Source organism: Anomaloglossus baeobatrachus, chromosome 4, assembly GCF_048569485.1.
Source record: "Anomaloglossus baeobatrachus isolate aAnoBae1 chromosome 4, aAnoBae1.hap1, whole genome shotgun sequence".
Lineage (NCBI taxonomy): Eukaryota > Metazoa > Chordata > Amphibia > Anura > Aromobatidae > Anomaloglossus > Anomaloglossus baeobatrachus.
This window is the reverse complement of record NC_134356.1, coordinates 456,717,615-456,743,592: the sequence shown is the minus strand read 5'-3', so window position 1 is coordinate 456,743,592 and position 25,978 is coordinate 456,717,615. Positions and strand designations below refer to the sequence as shown.

Here is a 25,978-nt window from a genome sequence, read left to right as displayed (position 1 = left end):
ATGGCTGGGCTGTGGTTATCTACACAGTGGTGTGCAGGGAAAGGCAAAATGTTTATCTGGATAAACAATCTACATATACCGCTTATTGCAATTGTACAACTATTGGAATAAATGGCGCTATAATAATAAATAATAACTATATGCACAAACAACTTATCAGGAAACTTTCAAACGTCTCTATTAGCAGCTAGTGAGTGTGTGTAACACGTACCACAAATACTTCAAGAAAGGTATATATGCCTAGGTCTCAGTGTAGGGGCCAAACACCACAAAACAAATAACCTTCAACTAATCAGAATGTCTCATATGTCCAATATATGATCATCAAGTACCCAAAAAGGCAAGTTTGTGAAAGTCTAGCTACACAGCCCAGTATCTCAAAGTGTGATGTGCATAATTGATCGTCAGCTAAATGGGTCTTCACAATGCAGCCTATTTTACCCTTATACACAGGTACAGTGACTTGTCCCATTCAAGATCTAGCCCGCTACTAATGAAACATGGATTGCCTATTTGCGGGCCACTGACCTAATGGTAAACCCCAACACGTTAGCTTGTTGCAGGCTGAACGATTGTAGGTATCTCACCTGAGTCTCCCCTACATAGGCACACTTACTATGCCCAGACCTCCGCCTGACAAGCCGAATCCTTATTGCCTTTGACAGCAGGTACAGCAGGTAGGGGGAAGAGTCTGCGGTCCCCACACACATTGAACTGTCAGCCCTAACCATCTATCAGCATGTTCAGCCGATGTTAGTCCTAATGTGTATGGTGCCTTTAGTACAGCCCATCAATGTTTGGTTTCCCACCAATCAGCGGTTTAAAGGGGCCATTGAAACCTGGCAAGCCCTGTCTCCCTTCATTGTTTACAATGCTCGATACTCCACAGCGCAGGACTGATAGTAGTGGCCGTGCTGAGCACTGCAGCTTCTCTCCCATATCAATGAACTGGATAAAGCCCTCAGGTAAGTATAATCCTACAGAAGCCCTACTCAGTCTCACACCAACAAAGCATAAAGCTAGAATATCAAAACTAATTCTTTTTGCTACACCAACACGTTCAAGTATTGTGAGGAAAAGATAGTTTGGCTTTAGCTGCACTTATATTCTCTATTGCCCAATTGTCATGGGGCATGTGGTACCCACTGCAATAAGCACCTATAGGTCCACTTACAGGACAGTTTTCAGCAAAACAAGCACAGACTAGCAGGGCAGAGTGCAGACACCCCACAGAGCAGGGCAGAGTGCAGACACCCCACAGAGCAGGGCAGAGTGCAGACACCCCACAGAGCAGGGCAGAGTGCAGACACCCCACAGAGCAGGGCAGAGTGCAGACACCCCACAGAGCAGGGCAGAGTGCAGACACCCCACAGAGCAGGGCAGAGTGCAGACACCCCACAGAGCAGGGCTGAGTGCAGACACCTCACAGAGCAGAGTACAGACACCCCACAGAGCAGGGCAGAGTGCAGACACCCCACAGAGCAGAGTACAGACACCCCACAGAGCAGAGTACAGACACCATACAGAGCAGGACTGAGTACAGACACCCCACAGAGCAGAGTACAGACACCCATACAGCAAGACTGAGTGCACACACCCCGTACTCACATGCGCTGAGTGCAGCCTCCTCGTCCACATAGGTCCGCCGCACACTGTATCCCCGCCCGCAGAGTTGCACTTACAGAAGTCCTCAGCACGATTATCGGGAGAAAACTCATATCTCGGGGCCAAAAGTTAGCACGATAGTGGTGTATACATCCTGCACGTTGTCACTGTGGCACAGACACTGAACCTGAAGGGGAGGGTACATGCTGCACGGAGAGAGAGGAGGCGTCATGTAGAGGAGGAGGGGAGGCTTAAGGGAGCACTATCAGTCTGATGAGAGGAAGTCGTGAGAGCTGTAGATGTCTGAGGAGAGGGAAGGAGTTGTTTCTGATTAGAGGAAGAAGTGATTGAACTGTTTGAGGAGACGATGAAGTGAGGGAGCTGTGGATGAGGAAAAGAACGAGTGAGGGAGCTGCGTCTGAGGAAAGGAACGAGTGAGGGAGCTGCGTCTGAGGAAAGGAACGAGTGAGGGAGCTGCGGATGAGTAGAGGAAGAAGTGAGGCAGCTGTGTCTGAGGAGAGGAAGAATTGAGGGAACTATGGATGAGGAGAGGAAGAAGTGAGGGAACTATGGATGAGAAGAGGAAGAAGTGAGGGAACTGTGGACAAGGAGAGGAAGAAGTGAGGGAACTATGGATGAGGAGAGGAAGAAGTGAGGCAGCTGTGTCTGAGGAGAGGAAGAATTGAGGGAACTATGGATGAGGAGAGGAAGAAGTGAGGGAACTATGGATGAGAAGAGGAAGAAGTGAGGGAACTGTGGACAAGGAGAGGAAGAAGTGAGGGAACTATGGATGAGGAGAGAAAAAGTGAGGCAGCTGCGTCTGAGGAAAAGAACGAGTGAGGGAGCTGCGGATGAGTAGAGGAAGAAGTGAGGCAGCTGTGTCTGAGGAGAGGAAGAATTGAGGGAACTATGGATGAGGAGAGGAAGAAGTGAGGGAACTATGGATGAGAAGAGGAAGAAGTGAGGGAACTGTGGACAAGGAGAGGAATAAGTGAGGGAACTATGGATGAGGAGAGGAAGAAGTGAGGCAGCTGCGTCTGAGGAGAGGAAGAAGTGAGGGAACTATGGATGAGAGGAAGAAGTGAGGGAACTGTGGACAAGGAGAGGAAGAAGTGAGGGAACTATGGATGAGAAGAGGCAGAAGTGAGGGAGCTGTGTCTGAGAAAAGAGGTGAGGGAGCTGTGGATGATGAGAAGTGAGGGAGCTGCGTCTGAGGAGAGGAAGGAGTGAGAGAGCTGTGTCTGAGGAGAAGGAGTGAGGGAGCTGTGTCTGAGGAGAAGGAGTGAGGGAGCTGTGTCTGAGGAGAAGGAGTGAGGGAGCTGTGTCTGAGGAGAAGGAGTGAGGGAGCTGTGGCTGAGGAGGAGTGAGGGAGCTGTGGCTGAGGAGGAGTGAGGGAGCTGTGGCTGAGGAGAAGGAGTGAGGGAGCTGTGGCTGAGGAGAAGGAGTGAGGGAGCTGTGGATGAGGAGAAGGAGTGAGGGAGCTGTGGCTGAGGAGAAGGAGTGAGGGAGCTGTGGCTGAGGAGAAGGAGTGAGGGAGCTGTGGCTGAGGAGAAGGAGTGAGGGAGCTGTGGATGAGGAGAAGGAGTGAGGGAGCTGTGGATGAGGAGAAGGAGTGAGGGAGCTGTGGATGAGGAGAAGGAGTGAGGGAGCTGTGGATGAGGAGAAGGAGTGAGGGAGCTGTGGATGAGGAGAAGGAGTGAGGGAGCTGTGGATGAGGAGAAGGAGTGAGGGAGCTGTGGATGAGGAGAAGGAGTGAGGGAGCTGTGGATGAGGAGAAGGAGTGAGGGAGCTGTGGATGAGGAGAAGGAGTGAGGGAGCTGTGGATGAGGAGAAGGAGTGAGGGAGCTGTGGATGAGGAGAAGGAGTGAGGGAGCTGTGGATGAGGAGAAGGAGTGAGGGAGCTGTGGATGAGGAGAAGGAGTGAGGGAGCTGTGGATGAGGAGAAGGAGTGAGGGAGCTGTGGATGAGGAGAAGGAGTGAGGGAGCTGTGGATGAGGAGAAGGAGTGAGGGAGCTGTGGATGAGGAGAAGGAGTGAGGGAGCTGTGGATGAGGAGAAGGAGTGAGGGAGCTGTGGATGAGGAGAAGGAGTGAGGGAGCTGTGGATGAGGAGAAGGAGTGAGGGAGCTGTGGATGAGGAGAAGGAGTGAGGGAGCTGTGGATGAGGAGAAGGAGTGAGGGAGCTGTGGATGAGGAGAAGGAGTGAGGGAGCTGTGGATGAGGAGAAGGAGTGAGGGAGCTGTGTCTGAGGAGAAGGAGTGAGGGAGCTGTGTCTGAGGAGAAGGAGTGAGGGAGCTGTGTCTGAGGAGAAGAAGGAGTGAGGGAGCTGTGTCTGAGGAGAAGAAGGAGTGAGGGAGCTGTGTCTGAGGAGGAGAAGGAGTGAGGGAGCTGTGTCTGAGGAGAGGAAGGAGTGAGGGAGCTGTGGATGAGGAGAGGAAGGACTGAGGGAGCTGTGGATGAGGAGAGGAAGGACTGAGGGATCTGTGGATGAGGAGAGGAAGGACTGAGGGAGCTGTGTCTGAGAAGAAGGAGTGAGGGAGCTGTGGATGAGGAGAGGAAGGAGTGAGGGAGTTGTGGATGAGGAGAGGAAGGAGTGAGGAAGCTGTGTCTGAGGAGGAGTGAGGGAGCTGTGTCTATAATAACAATAACCTTTATTTATATAGCGCCAACATATTCTGCAGCGCTTTACAATTTTACAATTCAGGAGGATCGTATACAAGCAAGTAACAGTTATGGAAAATACAATATTTAGAGAGAAAAAAAAAAGACAACCCTGCTCAGGAGAGCTTACAATCTACAATGAGATGGGGGGGGTGGCAAGGTACAAGTGCTTATTTACAATGACAATCCAGCCATCTCAAGGAAATGGGGGATAGATAAATAGATAATGGTTTCCTGGACCAGTTGCCCAGAACCTTTAGATGCATTTGGGTGCCATGGAGTTCGACGTGGAGTTATGTTGGGAGAAGTTGTAGAGGGACTATGTGAATTTAGTTTGGCTAGGGAGTGTCATAGGCCGCCCTAAAAAGATGCGTTTTTAGGGTGCGTCTGAAGCTGAGTAAGTTGGAATTTGTCCTAACTTCTTGGGGTAGAGCGTTCGAGAGGGTTGGTGCAGCTCGGGAGAAGTCTTGGATCCGGGAGTGAGAGGTTCGAATTAGTGTGGATTTTAGTCGAGAGTCATTTGCAGAGCGTAGAGAACGGGTGGAGTGATAGACAGAGAGGAGGGTGGAGATGTAGGGGGGTGCCACACTGTGGAGAGCTTTGTGGGTGAAAACAAGCAATTTGAATTGGATCTTATGATATATGGGCAGCCAGTGCAATGACTGGCACAGAGCAGAGGCATCCGAGTAGCGGTTAGCCAGATAGGTGAACATGGCTGCTGCATTAAGGATGGACTGTAGAGGAGAGAGTCTAGTTAGGGGGGGACCAATTAATAGATTGTTACAATAGTCAAGGCGAGAGTGGATCAGGGCCACAGTGAGGGTTTTTGTCGTTTCCATTGTGAGAAAGGGGCGGATTCTAGAGATGTTCTTGAGGTGCAAGCGGCAGGAGCGGACAAGAGATTGTATGTGGGAGTTGAAGGAGAGATCAGTGTCAAGTATAACACCCAGACAGTGGGCCTGCTGCCTAGGAGTTATCATGGTGCCACACACAGAGAGGGAGATGTCAGGTTTAGGAAGGTTGGAAGATGGAGGAAAAAGAAGAAGTTCAGTTTTGGAAAGGTTAAGTTTCAGATAGAGAGCAGACATGATTTTGCAAATGTGTCTGAGGAGAAGGAGTGAGGGAGCTGTGGATGAGGAGAGGAAGGAGCGAGGGAGCTGTGGATGAGGAGAGGAAGGAGTGAGGGACCTGTGGATGAGGAGGAGTGAGGGAGCTGTGTCTGAGGAGAAGGAGTGAGGGAGCTGTGTCTGAGGAGGAGTGAGGGAGCTGTGTCTGAGGAGAAGGAGTGAGGGAGCTGTGTCTGAGGAGGAGTGAGGGAGCTGTGTCTGAGGAGAAGGAGTGAGGGAGCTGTGTCTGAGGAGAAGGAGTGAGGGAGCTGTGTCTGAGGAGAAGGAGTGAGGGAGCTGTGGATGAGGAGAAGGAGTGAGGGAGCTGTGTCTGAGGAGGAGTGAGGGAGCTGTGGATGAGGATAAGGAGTGAGGGAGCTGTGGATGAGGATAAGGAGTGAGGGAGCTGTGGATGAGGAGAGGAAGGAGTGAGGGAGCTGTGGATGATGAGAGGAAGGAGTGAGGGAGCTGTGGATGAGGAGGGAAAGGAGTGAGGGAGCTGTGGATGAGGAGAGGAAGGAGTGAGGGAGCTGTGGATGAGGAGAGGAAGGAGTGAGGGAGCTGTGGATAAGGAGTGAGGGAGCTGTGGATAAGGAGAGGAAGGAGTGAGGGAGCTGTGGATGAGGAGGGAAAGGAGTGAGGGAGCTGTGGATGAGGAGAGGAAGGCGTGAGGGAGCTGTGGATGAGGAGAGGAAGGAGTGAGGGAGCTGTGTCTGAGGAGAAGGTATAAGGGAGCTATAGAAGGGAGCTGCGTCTGAGGAGAGGAAGGAGTGAGATGAGAACGAGTGAGGAAGCTGTGTCTGAGGACAAGTGATAGAGGTTGCTATGATTGTGTCCATAGACTTTCTTATGCTTTATACGTTGTTTTAGTATTTGCATTTATACAAATAACCATAGGATAGGCTGGTGCATTCACTGCTAGAATCTAAAACTACATCTCCACACCACATGTATGGAAATGAGAGTAGTTACTTGCACAATGTATTATAATGGAGGGCTCCTAGGTGATTACAGTTTATTAATGATGTGACTAGATTGCTCCTTTCACCAGGAGCCTGTGGTGGTTCAGAAGAGATGACAAAACCTGGTGGCCAGGAGCTAGTTGCAGGGGTGTGTGGCAAGTCTTCATTTGTAGTAGTTAGGAATTTTTTATCGAGGCCGGAAAACTCTGAACTGCCCCATCGGAATGGAGCAGAGATCAGGCGTTCGTGCCATAGATCCATTAATTCTTTATGGGAAAGCTGGAATAGTTGTGTTCAGCGCTCTGTATTTGTCAGCCTGTCAGCTAGACAATGTTCCTTTCCAGTAAGGCATTCAAAGCCCCGTTATTGGGATCAGTGAAGGGGGGGGGGGTCTTTGGCTACATTCCCATCGTGAATATTTGGTGAAATCTTCATGGTGCGGATTTTCTGAAGCATTTTTTAAGTTTTTAGCTAAGGCCGGTTTCACACATCTGGCATTTTGCCGCTTTGCCGGATCCGTCACACTCCAGTAGAGTTCAATACAGCAATACAGTACAATGGCATCGCGGCAAGCTCCGGTCACATGCTGTCATGTGACCAGAGCTTGTCGCGCTGCCATTGTACTGTATTGCACTGTACTGCAGTGTGACGGATCCGGCAAAGTGGTGAAATGCCGGATGTGTGAAACCGGCCTAAACTGGCTACTTGCTTTTTTGAGTGTTTTGGGTTTTTTTAACATGCGCTTTTATCTCATTTTTGATACTGTAGTTTTTGTTTCTACTTGCTATGTTAAGTTTTAAATTAAGCTGCGTCGGTTTTGATAATTACTGATATTTGATTTTGACAAGACTTTATTCATACAGTCATATGTGGTTTACATGCGTTTTTCCGCAATGGAAGCATAATCAAAATGCATATGCGTATTTAATCTACAAATATTCAGCATCTAATGCAATTCTATGGTGAAAATCTGCACGTAAAACTCAGCATGGTCGCAAAAGCAATTCACAGATTGCAGAGTTTAGGCCCTGTGCGCACGCGATTTTGCCGCGGATTTGCTGCAGAAAATGTGTCTATCCTTGCTGCAGTCATTCCCCAGCAAATCCTTTGGGTTTTAAAAAATGCTGTGCGCACACTGCATTTTTTTATACCCGCGGATTTTCCGTTGTGAAATTAATGAGCATATCACTTCTTTTCTGCAGGCACCTGTGGTTTTTGCCATAGATAATGGTAAAAATCCGCAGGGACCAACCTGCGGTAAATCTGCGGCAAACCGAGGTAAAACCACATGCGAATTTCGCTGCGGTTTTCGTGCGTTTTTTTTTACCGCGGGATTCTTTAAAAGGGTCTGGATTTTCCTTAAGAAAAAGTCACTTTCTAGTGCACACATAGCCTTAAACATGCACCTAGGTCAATTTACACTGCATGGAGAAAAAAAGCACAGTGGGCACAAGATTTCTATAAATCCCACCCACTTTGCTGAAACTGTAAGGCCACGTGCACACGTTGAGCATTTAGTGTCTTTTTTTACCTCTATATTTGTAAGCCAAAACCGGGAGTGGGTGTTAAATACAGAAGTGGTGCCGTATTTCTATTATACTTTTCCTCTGATTGTTCCACTCCTCATCAAATACTCAACGTGTTCATGTGGCCTAAGACAATGTGTTTTTGGGGGTTTTTTTGCAGCGAAAGTATACAGCATAAAAAAAATCATCAGGGTTAGTGTTTGGAGTTCGCCAATCAGAATGTTATCCTGTTGATAGGTAATGATTTTCAATTCTGGAAATAACCCTTTAAAGGTGTATTACAGCTGTGCATATTTCAGCATAGGAACCAATGGCGTCACGTGTACTGATACCTGCCAGCTTGCATACACCTGACTCAGTCCAATGTACCCACCATACATTTTCTTACCAGGTACCTTAGGTAGGAGCCCTGTACATACAGACTTACAATTTGTTGCATCATGTCCATTAATTGATGAGTTGTGAAACATCCGGCACCCAATCACCACCGTCACACATTAAATGCAAACTGAATGCAGTAGCTACAGTCATATGAAAAAGTTTGGTCACCCCTATTAATGTTAACCTTTTTTCTTTATAACAATTTGGGTTTTTGCAACAGCTATTTCAGTTTCATATATCTAATAACTGATGGACTTGGTAATATTTCTGGATTGAAATGAGGTTTATTGTACTAACAGAAAATGTGCAAGCCGCATTTAAACAAAATTTGACAGGTGCATAAGTATGGGCACCCTTATCAATTTCTTGATTTGAACACTCCTAACTACTTTTTACTGACTTACTGAAGCACTAAATTGGTTTTGTAACCTCATTGAGCTTTGAACTTCATAGGCAGGTGTATCCAATCATGAGAAAAGGTATTTAAGGTGGCCACTTGCAAGTTGTTCTCCTATTTGAATCTCCTATGAAGAGTGGCATCATGGGCTCCTCAAAACAACTCTCAAATGATCTGAAAACAAAGATTATTCAACATAGTTGTTCAGGGGAAGGATACAAAAAGTTGTCTCAGAGATTTAAACTGTCAGTTTCCACTGTGAGGAACATAGTAAGGAAATGGAAGAACACAGGTACAGTTCTTGTTAAGCCCAGAAGTGGCAGGCCAAGAAAAATATCAGAAAGGCAGAGAAGAAGAATGGTGAGAACAGTCAAGGACAATCCACAGACCACCTCCAAAGACCTGCAGCATCATCTTGCTGCAGATGGTGTCACTGTGCATCGGTCAACAATACAACGCACGTTGCACAAGGAGAAGCTGTATGGGAGAGTGATGCGAAAGAAGCCATTTCTGCAAGCACGCCACAAACAGAGTCGCCTGAGGTATGCAAAAGCACATTTGGACAAACCAGTTACATTTTGGACGAAGGTGCTGTGGACTGATGAAACAAAGATTGAGTTGTTTGGTCATACAAAAAGGCGTTATGCATGGAGGCAAAAAAACATGGCATTCCAAGAAAAGCACTTGCTACCCACAGTAAAATTTGGTGGAGGTTCCATCATGCTTTGGGGCTGTGTGGCCAATGCTGGCACCGGGAATCTTGTTAAAGTTGAGGGTTGCATAGATTCAACTCAGTATCAGCAGATTCTTGACAATAATGTGCAAGAATCAGTGACGAAGGTGAAGTTACGCAGGGGATGGCTATTTCAGCAAGACAATGATCCAAAACACCACTCCAAATCTACTCCAGCATTCATTCAGAGGAACAATTACAATGTTCTGGAATGGCCATCCCAGTCCCCAGACCTGAATATCATTGAACATCTGTGGGATGATTTGAAGCATGCTGTCCATGCTCGGCGACCATCAAACTTAACTGAACTGGAAGTGTTTTGTAAACAGGAATGGTCAAAAATACCTTCATTCAGGATCCAGGAACTCATTAAAAGCTACAGGAAGCGACTAGAGGCTGTTATTTTTGCAAAAGGAGGATCTACAAAATATTAATGTCACTTTTATGTTGAGGTGCCCATACTTTTGCACCGGTCAAATTTTGTTTAAATGCGGATTGCACATTTTCTGTTAGTACAATAAACATCATTTCAATCCAGAAATATTACTCAGTCCATCAGTTATTACATATATGAAACTGAAATAGCTGTTGCAAAAACCCAAATTGTTATGAAGAAAAAAGGTTAACATTAATAGGGGTGCCCAAACTTTTTCATATGACTGTATATGAAAACATTCTGCTGTACCTAAAAATATTCACCTGCCAGTTTAATATCTGCACCCGGATGTTCACGATTCACTTTTACTTTTCTTTCAGAGCATGCACCTGAATATCACTGTTTGGGCCTAGCCTAAAGTGATACCAATGTGATATGACTGAAGAATGAGTGTGATTAGATAGGGATCCTAATCAAAAGATAGTGATCACAGGTATTATTTGATCCATCCAAAACTCAGTATCAGAGAGGTGTCCTCTGGTTGACCCAATTTCACCATGATGAGCAGGTCTTGATTATGAGGAAGGAACGCTTACAGTTGAACATATGCAGGAAACTCGTGGTTAGTTAGAAACATGTGTAGGAAACTGGCGATGTGAAATTCACAGCAAATTGCAACACATGCAGGAAATCAGTGGTCAGACAGTGGTCAATTAGCGACAGGTGTAGGAAGCTACTGGTGCCCACAACAGCGTGTGGTCAGGTTACATGACCATGACTCAGCAATTACATGCTGGTCACCAATTGCAATACTCGGTGCACACGACGAACACAATGTACAAAGTAGAATATAAAAATACAGGGCTCGCTTAGTGAGATAGGGACATTTTTCAAGGACGCTCAAAGTGGACGCACTGTTCCTGTGATGCAGAGGCCGAGTTGTTTTCCTTCTCACTAATCGAGTCCCTCCGATGAGAAAGGCGTGCTACAACATACGGTAATGTTGATGCATATTTCTGTTATTGTATAAGATTCTATGACTATAAAGTAGTGCTAATGCCTATGTACCATTGATTATTCATGTGATATTAAAATAAATAATATCTTGCTATAAAAAAATCTTAGTATTCGCGCCTGATTAGGATATCGATGAGCGCTTCGTAAGTACGGGCCTTCAGCCCCTTTTTAGGAGAAATTAGCAAGACACCTAAACCCCTGAAATACTATTTTGTTGCATATGTGCATATCTTTGCTGGATGCCTATACAGAGCAGAATAAGGCTATGTGCACACGCTGCGTTCTGGCTTGACAAATAAACTGCAGTGTTTTGACAACTGTAAACACCGCGTTTGACAAAAAAATGCATCCAAAACGCATGCATTTTGGATGCGTTTTGAATGCATTTTGGATGCATGTTTGACAGTGCGTTCCCACTCGGCTCTGCTACTTCCCCATAGAGCATGGCTGGCTGCGAGACAGAGCTGCGCAATCAGAAGGAACTCAGATGAACTTCACCTGACTTCATTGTCATCACGTGGCTCTGTCTGTGTGCTGCGGCCTGATTTGCAGTCACCCGGTGACCGCAAATCCCCTGAGTGAATGAAGTGATCAGCGGAGCCATCACTCAGGTTTCCCGCGGCCAGCTTGAGTCCTCCACTCGAGACCACAAATCACCTGAGTGCGAGCACCGCTGATCACTTCAGTCACTCGGGCGACTTGCTGTCACAGTTGGAGGATCCAGCGGTGGCCACTGGTAACCTGAGTGGCGTCACCGCTGATAGCGCGACTCACTTCAGTTGCTCCGTGGAGCTGACAGAGAGCGGTCGTGGTCTGCGGCTGCTCGCTGTCAGCTGCCGATGTAGCAGAGCTGGATGCGTCGTGGGACCTCATGTGGATTACGTCGGACCTGAAGGGGTGTTTGGAGATTTTAATAAAGTGGTGAAAAAGGGTGATTTTTTTTTCTTTTATTCCAAATAAAGGATTTTTTAGGTGTATGTGTTTATTTTCTTTAACTTACAGATTAATCATGGGGATGTCTCATAGACGCCTGCCATGATTAACCAAGGACTTAGTGGCAGCTATGGACTACCATTAACTCCTTATTACCCCCAATTGCCACCGCACCAGGGCAATTCGGGATGAGCTGGGTAGAGTGACGGGACTGTCGCATGTAATGGATGCGGAAATTCCGGGTGGCTGCTGGCTGATATTTTTAGGCTGGGGAGTTCCCCATCCTGAGAATACTAGCTTTCAGCCGTGTGGCTTTACCTTGACTGGTATCCAAATTTGGGGGGGACCACACGTCATTTTTTTATTTATTTTACTGCACGATATAGACCCGACCATCGGCGGCTGTGATTGGTTGCAGTGAGACAGCTGTAACTCTGTGTGGGTGTCTCGTCTGAATGCAACCAATCATTGGTGCCAGTGGGCCCGGGAAGCAGGGAATACGAGATGGAATAATGAGCGGCCGTCATTTTCAAAGCAGGAGAAGCCGCCACGCCACGCCGGTGATAAGGGATCTGAGAGTATGAAAGAGACAAGGAGAGACTGCCCGACAGAGAGAGATCGAGAGCGACATGGACAGAGAGAGAGAGACTGACATCGACAGAGAGAGAGAGAGACCAAAAGACCTGCGTTTTGTTTGTCAAAAAAGCATGCAAAACGCAACAAAAATGCAGTACAAATGCACAGCTAAACATTTGGGTTGCATTTTGACACACCCCATTGATTTCAATGGGTGGAAAATGCAACCAAAACGCACAAAAGAAGTGACATTTGTTTTTTAAACATATCGATTTTGTCAAATATTTGGCATCCAAAACACTGCATTTAAAAAAGCAACGTGCACATGGAATTTGCTGACTTCTCATAGACTTTGCTGGGGAAGCACAACGCATGCATTTACACTGCAATTTAAAACAATGCCAAAATGCATGAAAAAACGCAACGTGCGCACAGAGCCTAAGGGTACCTTCACACTTTAGTGATGCAGCAGCGATCCGACCAGCGATCTGACCTGGTCAGGATCGCTGCTGCATCGCTATATGGTTGCTGGTGAGCTGTCAAACAGGCAGATCTCACCAGCGACCAGTGACCAGCCCCCAGCCAGCAGCGACGTGCAAGCGACACTGCGCTTGCACGGAGCCGGCGTCTGGAAGCTCCGGACACTGGTAACTAAGGTAAACATCGGGTATGGTTACCCGATGTTTACCTTAGTTACCAGCTCACACCGCTTAACTTAGCGTGTGCAGGGAGCAGGAGCCGGCACTGGCAGCATGAGAGCTGCGGAGGCTGGTAACGAAGGTAAATATCGGGTAACCACCTTGGTTACCCGATGTTTACCTTGGTTACAGCTTACCGCAGGCTGTCAGACGCCGGCTCCTGCTCCCTTCACATTCAGGATTGTTGTTCTCTCGCTGTCACACAGAGCGATGTGTGCTTATCAGCGGGAGAGCAACAATAAAAAAACGAACCAGCGCTGTGTGTAACGAGCAGCGATCTCACAGCAGGGGCCAGATCGCTGCTCAGTGTCACACACAGCGAGATCGCTAATGAGGTCACAAAAAACGTGACTCAGCAGCGATCTCAGTAGCGATCTCGCTGTGTGTGAAGTACCCCTAAAAGGGTTATAGAACACATGGGTAACCTTGGTACAACATTTGCATAGACAAGAGCAATTTCTGCTTGACTGATACAGTCAGTACTGGAATGCCTTGGTCAAACAAATGTAGTTTTAGTCCTTGTGCACAGCAGACAGCACACTGAAAATTAAATGACAATGTGCTAGTGCACACGGACCATCAAACAGAGCACAACATGCAGTAGTCTCATCCATTTTGTGTAGGTGGCAGTGCTAGCCGCATTGGATATGTAGATGAGTGGATACAAAATGGAGCCAGAAAAATCAAATTTCCGCTAAACGTAATCTGAAGATGTCAAAGGAACAGCACACATCCATCCCCTCCCAACATTGGACTTACTGTAAGTCATCGCACTCCTTCACCTATGAATTTCACTGGCTACGGTGATTATTTCCCTTGTAGTGCAACTTGCTCCGTACACACAGAGGCCAATGATTTTCATAGATTTCATTGATGTATTATTACCTTTGAAGTCAATATAACTCTGTTACAGTGTCCCTTCAAGTTCTACAATAAGCACTGCCAGCCAAAAAAGCCAAGAGAGCCCGGGACTGAGACAGGTGTAACCTCTGTTCCCTGGCCAAAGGTTGAGCCCATTTAAGAACTCAAAAGCAAGCGCATTCTCATTATGCTTACTAGTGATGAGCGAGTACTAAAAAGCTCGGGTGCTCGAGGCTCGGGCCGAGCATCCCAAGATACTCGTGTACTCGGCCCGAGCACCGAGCCCAATGTTATCCTATGGGAGACCCGAGTATTTTTATGAAATGACCCCCCGGCAGCATGTAGAAACCCTAAAAATGTCACAAAAGTCTCAGAAGAGTGCTCAAATGACATGGCAACAGCATGGGGAAGACCCCTTGAAGCATTTATCACTCAAAAGTCACAGCTGTGAACAATTTTGTCCGCGTTTTACGCCATTTTTACGGACTCACCAGAAAACCTTCAAAAATGACACCAAAATGAATTTTCATGGCGGGAATGTTAAGGGCACATATCCAATAGTGAGATAGAGCTGGTGTATGTTACTTTTGGAGATTACATGAAAGATTTTACATGAAAACATTGTGTGGCACTCCGATGTCCCTGAGAAGAGACGTACATGAAGGCCTCTTGAGTCTAATGTGCCCATTTTGAGGAAGTGAGTCTTTGTAGTATTTTCCTTTGCCAGGGCAGTCCAAAATTGTGAGGTTCACCAATGCCCCTGCATACAGACGTGCATGAGGGCCTGTAAACCTGAAGTGCCCATTGTAAGGAAGTGGGTCTATTGTAGTATAGCCCTTAGGCAGGGCAGCCAAAAATTGGGAGGCTCCACATTGTCCCTGGATAGAGACGTGCATGATGGCCTGTAAACCAGAAGTGCCCATTGTAAGGAAGTGGGTCTATTGTAGTATAGCCCTTTGGCAGGGCAGCCAAAAATTGGGAGGCTCCACATTGTCCCTGGATAGAGACGTGCATGATGGCCTGTAAACCAGAAGTGCCCATTGTAAGGAAGTGGGTCTATTGTAGTATAGCCCTTTGGCAGGGCAGCCAAAAATTTGGAGGCTCCACAATGTCCCTGGATAGAGACGTGCATGATGGCCTGTAAACCAGAAGTGCCCATTGTAAGGAAGTGGGTCTATTTTAGTATAGCCCTTTGGCAGGGCAGCCAAAAATTGGGAGGCTCCACATTGTCCCTGGATAGAGACGTGCATGATGGCCTGTAAACCAGAAGTGCCCATTGTAAGGAAGTGGGTCTATTGTAGTATAGCCCTTTGGCAGGGCAGCCAAAAATTGGGAGGCTCCACATTGTCCCTGGATAGAGACGTGCATGATGGCCTGTAAACCAGAAGTGCCCATTGTAAGGAAGTGGGTCTATTGTAGTATAGCCCTTTGGCAGGGCAACCAAAAATTTGGAGGCTCCACAATGTCCCTGGATAGAGACGTGCATGATGGCCTGTAAACCAGAAGTGCCCATTGTAAGGAAGTGGGTCTATTTTAGTATAGCCCTTTGGCAGGGCAGCCAAAAATTGGGAGGCTCCACATTGTCCCTGGATAGAGACGTGCATGATGGCCTGTAAACCAGAAGTGCCCATTGTAAGGAAGTGGGTCTATTGTAGTATAGCCCTTTGGCAGGGCAGCCAAAAATTGGGAGGCTCCACATTGTCCCTGGATAGAGACGTGCATGATGGCCTGTAAACCAGAAGTGCCCATTGTAAGGAAGTGGGTCTATTGTAGTATAGCCCTTTGGCAGGGCAGCCAAAAATTGGGAGGCTCCACATTGTCCCTGGATAGAGACGTGCATGATGGCCTGTAAACCAGAAGTGCCCATTGTAAGGAAGTGGGTCTATTGTAGTATAGCCCTTTGGCAGGGCAGCCAAAAATTGGGAGGCTCCACATTGTCCCTGGATAGAGACGTGCATGATGGCCTGTAAACCAGAAGTGCCCATTGTAAGGAAGTGGGTCTATTTTAGTATAGCCCTTTGGCAGGGCAGCCAAAAATTGGGAGGCTCCACATTGTCCCTGGATAGAGACGTGCATGATGGCCTGTAAACCAGAAGTGCCCATTGTAAGGAAGTGGGACTATTGTAGTATAGCCCTTTGGCAGAGCAGCCAAAAATTGGGAGGCTCCACATTGTCCCTGGATAGAGACCTGTTAGGATCTTAGTGCGTCCATGCTTGCATTTAAAAACCGCACGTGTGTGCCTGTTGGTGGCAGCGTTCAGGTGCACTTGTGTGCGTTTTGCACAAACTTGGATATAACGCACAAGTCTAGTGAATACACATCAGCACAGCATTGCAAAATGTGCAAGGGCATTGGCAACGAACAAGGAAGTGGACGTGATGGTGGTGCAGGCAGAGACCGAGGTCGTGTGCAAGCTCTAATTTCGCCACAACAAAGGGCCACATCTACTCGCTCGCACATCCTGTCCCAAATTCTTGGGGACCGCAGCAGTACACCGCTCTTGAACCAAGACCAGTGTCAACAGGTTGTTAGTTGGATAGCGGATAATGCTTCCAGTCAGATTGGCACCACCACAAACACTCTGTCTTCCACACGGTCAAGTGTCAGTAGCCGTGATACTGCACCGCACATTTCAGAACCTGATCCTCCTTCCTACCACCAGGCCGAGTACACGTCCACGGACACTCGGAAGAGCTGTTCACGTTTCCATTCACACATTCTGGCCTCTCGCCAGCTCCTGTTGAAGTGGGTCATGACAAGATTGTATGTACAGATGCCCATTTTGAGCAGACACGTTCTCACGAAGTTGGCAATGTGTCTCAACAAGGGATGGACGATGATGAGACACAATTGTCAGGAAGTCAGGAGGAGGAGCAGGGTGCGGAAGAGGAAGACGACGTGGTGGATGATCCAGTAACTGACCCAACCTGGCAGGAGGATATGCAGAGCGAGGACAGCAGTGCACAGGGGGAGGGAGGCATAGCATCCCAACAGGCAGTAAGAAGCAGGGTGGTGGCCCCAGGCAGAAGTCAGGCAACCGTTACCCGGAACAACAACACGACACAAGGTGCCTGTACAAATGTTAGGTCTTCCCGAGTCTGGCAGTTTTTTAAGTTGGCTCCAGTTGATTCTAAAAAGGCCATTTGCAACACCTGCCATGCCAGCATCAGCAGGGGTACCAAAACTAGCAGCCTGACCACCACCAGCATGATCAGGCACATGTCAGCCAAGCACCCGACTTTGTGGGAAGTACAACAGAGTCGAGGAGCAGTGCTTGCTGATGTCACTGCTACGTCTTCGCTTGTTGTGCATGCGAGCTAATTCCCTGTCCATGCTGCCCGCGAACAAGCCTCCGGCCCTGCACCTGCAGTTGCCCAAGCAGATATAACACCATCATCAAGCACGTCCTTGTCCCAGCGCAGTGTTCAGTTAACCATTCAGCAAACCTTTGAACGCAGGCGCAAATACACCGCCAACGCCCCACATGCCACACTTCTAAATGCTAACATTTCGCGACTGCTTGCGCTGGAAATGTTGCCTTTTAGGCTGGTGGAGACAGAAGCATTCCGCGACCTGATGGCGGCAGCGGTCCTACGTTACTCGGTCCCCAGCCGCCACTATTTCTCCCGGTGTACCGTCCCCGCATTACATAACCACGTGTCACAAAACATCACACGTACCCTGAACAATGCTGTTTCAGCCAAAGTCCACCTAACCACAGACACGTGGACAAGTGCTTGTGGGCAAGGCCGCTACATCTCGTTGATGGCACACTGGGTTAATATTGTGGAAGCTGGGACCCAGTCTGAGCGAGGGACGGAACACGTCCTTCCCACACCAAGGTTTGCAGGCCCTACCTCAGTCAGGGTTTCACCTACACTCTACAGCTCCGGAATGTCATGATCCTCAGCCTCCTCCTCCTCCTGCGCATCCTCATCCACTTTACCCTCCACACCAGTCCCAAGCTGGAAGCACTGCAGCACTGCCTCGGCGAAGCGGCAACAGGCTGTGCTGAAGCTAATCTGCATAGGTGACAAACCCCACAATGCAGAAGAGGTGTGGACAGCTCTGAAACAGCAGGCAGATCACTGGCTCACACCTCTGAACCTAAAGCCAGGAAAGGTCGTGTGTGACAATGGCCGGAACCTGGTGGCGGCTTTGAGGCGAGGCCAGCTGACACATGTTCCATGTGTGGCCCATGTGCTCAACCTCGTGGTTCAGCGGTTTATAAAGTCATACCCAGAGCTGTCTGATCTGCTGGTAAAAGTTCGCCACCTGTCTGCACATTTTCGAAAGTCACCTACTGCTTCAGCCGGCCTTGCCGGCTTTCAGTGCCATTTGCATCTTCCGGCTCACAGACTGGTGTGTGATGTCCCCACGCATTGGAATTCAACTCTGCACATGTTGGTCAGGATATGTGAGCAGAAGAGGGCAGTTGTTGAGTACCTGCATCACCTAAGCTGTCGGGAAATGGGTCAAACTCCACACATAACACCTGAGGAGTGGAGATGGATGTCCGACCTATGTACCATCCTCCAAAACTTTGAGGACTCCACCAAGATGGTGAGCGGCGATGACGACATTATTAGCGTCACCATACCGCTTCTCTGCCTTCTAAAACAGTCTCTGCTCAAAAACAAACATGATGCATTGCAGGCGGAGCGCGATGAGTTGGAGCAAGAAACAGTAGTGGGTGTGGGTGATAACACACAGCCCAGCCTCGTCTCATCACAACGTGCAGTGGAGGACTATGACGAGGAGGAGGATGAAGACACGGAGCAACTCTCCGGCCAAATTGAGGATATGACATGCAGTCATATCCTCGGTTCAGCGTGGCTGGCCAGAGGACAGGGTAGATGATGAGGAGGAGGAGGACAGCATGTTCAGTCATCGTGTTGGTCAGGATACTGAAGTGATGGCTGTTAAGAGTCTGGCGCACATGGCTGACTTTATGGTAAGCTGCCTGTCTCGTGACCCTCGCGTTAAGAACATCTTGGCCGACAATCATTAGTGGGTGGTAACACTGTTAGACCCACGCTAAAAGGAGAACTTTATGTCTCTTATTCTCGAGGCGGAGAGGTCAGGCAAAATGCAGCAGTTCCAGAAGGCCATAGTCACGGAAGTAGGCAAAGCATTCCCCTCACAAAACGCTAGTGGCATAGGTCAGGAATCAGTGGACAACCAAGGCGTACAGCCAAGAGGGGCACAAGTCCAATCCGCCAGAGATAGGGGAACAGTCTTTAAGATGTGGGACAGTTTTCTCAGCCCCTCACATACCACAGCCCCTGAGGTGCGGGGTAGTGCCACAAGAAATTCTAAGTTTGCCCAGATGCTCAAGGAGTACCTTGCAGATCGAACAACTGTACTCCGACATTCCTCTGTGCCTTACAATTATTGGGTATCCAAGCTGGAAACGTGGCATGAATTGGCTCTCTACGCCTTGGAAGTCCTGGCCTGCCCTGCCGCTAGCGTTTTGTCAGAGCGTGTTTTTAGGTGGAATCATTACAGATAAACGCACCCGCCTGTCAACTGAAAATGCTGACAGGCTGACTCTGATCAAGATGAACAAGGGTTGGATTGGGCCAGACTTCACCAGCAAATGACAGCGGAATTTAAAGTTTGTAACGGGAATTTGCCATGTACCTCCACTCACCCATGGGTACACACTTCTGGACTTTGGCTAATCGCTGGACTGCTCCTCCTTCTCCTCATGCGCCACCATGATGACCGTTACAATAGTTAGGCCGTTGTTTCAGGTATACCCCCAGTGGCAAATTTTTTCGCCCATTCTTTCAGAATGGGCATTACAACGACAGGAGACCCGCTCCTTTGGGAACAATGTTTTGAGGCCCTCATGCACGTCTCTATCCAGGGACTATGTGGAGCCTCCAAATTTTTGGCTGCCCTGCCTAAGGGCTATACTACAATAGACCCACTTCCTTACAATGGGCACTTCAGGTTTACAGGCCATCATGCACGTCTCTATCTAGGGACAATGTGGAGCCTGACGCTGCCACCGACTGCCACACACGTGCGGTTTTTAAATGCAAGCACGGACGCAATAAGAACCTAACAGGATTTTAGGAGCGACAATTACTGAGAAGTTTGACACTATCAGACACTGCTGACGTGTATTATTCACTAGACTTGTGCGTTATATACTAGTTTGTGCAAAACGTGCACCTATACGCTGCCACCGACAGGCACACATGTGCGGTTTTTAAATGCAAGCACGGACGCACTAAGAACCGAACAGGTTTATAGGAGCGACAATTACTGAGAAGTTTGACACTATCAGACACTACTGACTGACGTGTATTATTCACTAGACTTGTGCGTTATATACTAGTTTGTGCAAAACGTGCACCTGTACGCTGCCACCGACAGGCACACACGTGCGGTTTTTAAATACAAGCACGGACGCACTAAGAACCTAACAGGTTTTTAGGAGCGACAATTACTGAGAAGTCTGACACTATCAGGACTGTTTTAGACTGTGTACACCAGCCCCAGATATGATGAAGGCTGGTATACGGTCACCACTAGGAATGGCTATATACCCTGCCTGCCTACCTGTATACAGCTACAATAGTCCTGAGAAGGACTCTTCTGGTCACTAGCCTGTATTCCGACCTGGCTATACCCTGCCTGCCTGTATACAACTACAATAGTCCTGAGAAGGACTTCTGGTCACACTGTTTGCAGCCCTGCTACGGAAATAACTATAAAGGGCAGCAAACCTTTCCCTGAAGCAGCAACACTCTCCCTGCACTGACTGTCTGGATGGCTGTGTGCAGAGCATAGCGCGCCCGCCGGTATAAAGGCTCGGTCACGCTGTGCAGGCCGGCCAATCACTGCAATTCCACAACTAACAGGGCTGTGGCATTGCAGTGGTCTGCCAGCCAATCCCTGCATGAGGGCTGGCTCTCAAAAGAGCGCCAACATGCTGGGTTGAAGACCACGAGTACAGCACAAGTATCACGAGATTACTCGGTCCCCGCCGAGTAGCCCAAGTACAGTGATACTCGTGCGAGTACCGAGTAGTGACAAGCATACTCGCTCAACACTAATGCTTACGTTTTCAGCTGTATAGTAAGCATGCCATTGCTGCCCTTCTAGCCTCACCCTATCTCACTAGCGTATAACATCCGTTGTGTCTCTCATGCGAGAGAATTAGATGCTAATGACATTCGGCTCAAATTTTGCTGCAAGCGTGAATCGAGTGTCTTTTTTCTGTGTGTTATGCTCGCTGAGCGAGCATGGTGTTAGTGGCTCCACTAGACCAAAAGTACCATTCACTTACCTGGAGGACCGAACTGGAACGGCCATCGAGTCTTCACTACTGCCTCCTCTGGGGGCAGTAGGTACACTTGCTGGTAAGCGTACCTCGGCAACTGGCGCCACGGATACTATATAGTTTCTGGTAATAGCAATAGAAGAAGCCGGGATAGTGGATATGACTGTTATGTATGTATGGATACTGTAGCAGCGGCCGATGCGGACACTTGCAGCAGCGGGTATCGTGATGGCTGGCTGGTGTGGATGCTTGCAGCAGTGGATATCGTGGTAGCCGGCTGGTGAGGATGGTTGCAGCAGCAGACTGACAATGAACTGAACACACAGAGACGAACCAGCAGCAGAACACCGCACAAAGACAGCAGCACAATAGGACCTGAGAACTAGCAGAACTAGCAATGGTAGGAACTTGTTGCCCAGGTGCTTCCCTTAAGGGGAAGGTGCCTTACATACCTGAAATCTCTCATCTAGTCTGCGAGGCACTTCTGGGTCAGGGCACACTGGTCCTTTAAGAAAAGGGGTGTGGCACCATGCCGCTGTGTACGGGCATTCCCAGGAGGCCTGTGTGGTGTGTGCAGGCCCCAGGAGACAGCAGCATGAACCAGGGACGGCCAGGCAGGTGAGAGAAGGAAGGGGGGGTCAGGACAGTGCATAGATGCCGGTATGGGTGTTCCACTGTGCTCCAATTCTCTTACATGTGAGAATCTGATCACAGGTGTGGAGAAGACAGAGAGATTAATCTCTCTATCTTCTCCATTGTCTATTTTAAACCCATTATTGCCAAAAACAGCGGGTATACATAAGGTATAAAGTGCAAATGTGCAAATTCTACCAAAATGCCAATATGCAGATAATGTGTATCCTGGAAGCATATATGCAGTATATATATATATATATATATATATATATATATATATATATATATATATATATATATATCTCAAAGTATAAATCAGATAACAATTACAGTACATGCAAATGCATAAAGGAAAATCCCATAATAATGCTAGTGACACCACCAAGGGGTAATCATCTGTAGATATGCATAATAGCAGTGATAGTATTAAATTAAGGGCGATTACCTGCATTCATGACCAAACAGCTGCAGATGGCACCAAGTCCCGTCCCAACGCATATTTTGGCATACCTTCGTCAGGGAGCATGGTCAATCTGCTCACAGCTGTGGAGAAGACATAGAGATTTATCTCTCTATCTTCTCCATTGTCTGTCTCGGCGTATATTGGACTGCACTCAAATGACATCCGAGTGCAGTCCAGTGTTTAACAACCACCCATAGAACTATGCATGGGTGGGATTCAAATTTTTACCAACAAGTTCTCTGTAAACCCCGCCCATTTGAAACCACACCCCATTCTGTAACCACACTCATTTTGTAAGCCACACCCATTTTGCGCACTTTTCTCAACCACAAAATACAAGTAATTAATAATAAAAACTTTTCCCTTCTTACTCTTCCTATACCTTCACTTTCCTATCAAGTACCAGTTGTTTCAGTCAGTGTCATTCTCTTATTTACTTGTCATATTGTATGAAAGCTTTTCTACAATGTTTGAAAATTATTACTAAAGGAACCCTACTCAAAATGGAATGGACAACCTTTCCCATACAGATCCCTTCCCATACAGATCCCATGCTGCCTCTTTTCCCATGCAGATTCCATGCGGCCTCCACTCCCCTGAAGGCTCCCACTCCATGTGGCCACCACTCCCCTGCAGGTTCCCACCCCATGTGGCCTTCACTCCCTAGCAGGCTCCCACCCCATGTGGCCTCCACTCCCCTGCAGGCTCCCGTCCCATGTGGCCTCCACTCCCCTGCAGGTTCCCACCCCATGTGGCCTTCACTCCCTAGCAGGCTCCCACCCCATGTGGCCTCCACTCCCCTGCAGGCTCCCGTCCCATGTGGCCTCCACTCCCCTGCAGGTTCCCACCCCATGTGGCCTCCATTCCCCTGCAGGCTCCTGTCCTATGTGGCCTCCTCTCCCCTGCAGGCTCCCACCCCATGTGGCCTTCTCTCCCTGCAGGCTCCTGTCCCATGTGTCCTCCTCTCCCCAGCAGGCTCCCACCCCATGTGGCCTCCACTCCCCTGCAGGTTCCCACCCCATGTAGCCTCCACTCCCCAGCAGGCTCCCACCCCATGTGGCCTACACTCCCCTGCAGGCTCCCGTCCCATATGGCCTCCACTCCCCTGCAGGCTCCTGTCCCATGTGGCCTCCTCTCCCCTGCAGGTGCCCGTCCCATGAAACCTCCTCTTCCCTGCAGAGTTACATCTTCAGCTCACAGAGTGCTTAGCTGGCTCCAAGTGCCGGCTGTCATCCTCTGCGGCACTCTGCATTCTGACACTAATCTCACCACACCGCCAGACGCTGGGTTAGAGAGCAAACTGGTTCTACTGAATCCAGAAGTGTGGCGTGCATGGAGGTACGGGGATTCATTTGTATCGGCGTATTAAAGACGCTGATACAAATGAATACAGGGAACCGGGTCGCAGACGCTGATTCTTGCCGGTTCGGCAAACTGTTATTTTAACAACCGGTTCGCCCGAACCGGACAGAACCGGCTGAGAATCCCACCCATGCTGTATGGGTGCGCATGATATGAAATACGCTGCCACTCTCAGCATGAAGCAATTCTTTTTATCATGCCAAATCGGCATGAGAAAAAAAAAAACTTTAGTGCGCATTGATCCATAGTGTAACATTTAGAAGCTTGGAGAAGCGTGGAACGATCTGCTACTGTGGAATACACCGAAGGTCCAGTTCATGAAAGGTTGAAAAAGGTGCCTGTTCTGAAGGAGAGAGGTTTCACTCACATTAATAAAGCACCTTTTTTATCCACTTCATGCACTGGACCTTTGGTTTATTCCACAGCAGCGCAGATCGTTCCACGCTTCTCTAAGCTTCTATATTTTACTTTCAGCCTTAGGGCTCTTGGATCTTGCAGCAGCTGTTTTTGCTTCTATTCTGGTTGTGTGTCACACAACCATACAAGGCGAGCAGCTTGCTCTTTCTTTCACTTTTTCTATTATTGGGTAAGAGCCTATTGTGCTGTTTCTCCACTGTATTGCATAGTATAACATTGAAGTGAGTGCTATCCAATAAAACATTGGCTAGCACTAGTTCGGGTTTTTTCTGCTCCCCTTCTTCCGAGAGACGTAACTTTTTTTATTTTTCTGTCAATCTTGCCATATGAGGGCTTGATTTTTGCGAGACGAGTTCTATTTTTAAATAAAACTATACGTTTTACCATATAATGTACTAGAAAACGGCAACAAAATTCCAAGTGCAAAAAAAATTGCAAAAAAATAGTGCGATTGCATGATTGTTTTTGAGATATTTTATTCACTGTGTTCTCTATATGGTAAAACTGATGTGTCGGTGTTATGCATCAGGTCGGTACGACTTCGTAGATACCAAACCTGTATAGGTTTAATTTTATCTAAGGGGTTAAAAAATTCAGAAGTTTGTCCCAAAAAAGCACACTTTTTGCGCCATTTTTCATGATCTGTAGCGTTCTTATCTTTTGGGAACTATGGCTCAGTGACAGCTTATTTTTTGCGTCTTGAGCTGATGTTTTTAACGGTACCATTTTTGTGCAGATGCTACGTTTTGACCACCTGTTATCATATTTTGCGCAAAATTTGTGGCGACCAAAAAAACTTAATTTTGGCTTTTGGAGTTTCTTTGCCGCTGCGCCACTTACCGATCAGAATAATTGATTTAATATTTTGATAGATCGGGCATTTCTCAATGCGGCAATACTAAATATGTGTATATTTTTTATTATTTTAACCCTTTAATTTTCAATGGGGCGAATGGGGGGTGATTTGAACTTTTAGGGTTTTTTTTATTTTTTTTAATTTTGTAAAACTTATTTTTTAACTTTTTTTTAATTTTATTTTACTAGACCCCAGGACTATAACGATCAGCAGTCTGATCGCTCATTCTTTCTTGTAGATCAGAGCAGCATTGCTCTGATCCGCATGAAAGCTGCTCTCATCTCACAGATGGCCCTCTGTCGGCTGTAAGAGCAACTGACTCATGATTGTACAGGAGTCATCACATGACCCTGTACTACCATGGCAACCATTGGATCCATCTAATCACATCATGTGACTTCCGATGGAGCCGGGTAAGTGAATGACATTTTCACAGCGCGATCTAAGGGGTTAACAGGAGAGGGTAGCGAATCCACTCGTGCCTGATAGCTGCACATGTCAGCTGTTGAAATCAACTGACGTGCAGCGATCGCTGCCGGTGGCAGCTGGCAGTGGTTAGCCTGACACGATCCATGGTGTACCTAGTATGTTATGTGTCGTGAAGAGGTTAACTGACCTTGACAGCTTCCTAGACATATATGAGTTCTATTCATGAGACCAACAGACAGTCCGTATACCAGGGTCCATGCTTAGACAGTGACACGGATCTGTGAAGACTAGAAACATGGCTTTCAGAAAGTGACTCATACAGCTATTCTTATCCAGAGTGGGGAAAAAAGGGGTTCTGGATGAGCAGCACCGGCTGCTGTGATTGGTTGCAGTGAGACACCTGTCACTCAGCGTGGGGGCATGTCTCATTGCAACCAATCATAGGCGCCTGTGGGCGGGGAAAGTAGGGAATACGAAATTGTTTAATGAGCAGCCGGCTTTTTCAAAATAGTAAAAGCCGCCGCAGCAGTGTGAATGCCGTGCAGCGCCGCGCCGGGGATCGGTGAGTATGAGAGAGGAGGGGAAAATGACCGACAGACTGTGAGAGAGGGACAGAGATAGTGACGGACCGACAGAGAGAGAATAGAGACCGAGAGGGAGAGACCGAGAGGGAGAGACCGACTGACA

The 25,978-nt window shown here is 47.9% G+C and overlaps 1 protein-coding gene across 3 annotated transcripts in view; it reads right to left on the bottom strand.

Moving 5' to 3' along the window:
- Nucleotides 1-25,978, bottom strand: part of C4H15orf39 (chromosome 4 C15orf39 homolog) — a 314,691-nt gene that overhangs the window by 141,383 nt on the left and 147,330 nt on the right. For 2 of the 3 annotated variants that reach the window (XM_075345654.1, XM_075345656.1), the window contains exon 1: nt 1,609-1,770. The exons of the other annotated variant lie outside the window; for it this stretch is intronic. The gene's annotated coding sequence lies outside the window, so the exon portion shown is untranslated. Of the gene's footprint in view, nt 1-1,608; nt 1,771-25,978 lie in introns of those variants that run through there. 3 annotated transcript variants of the gene reach the window in all.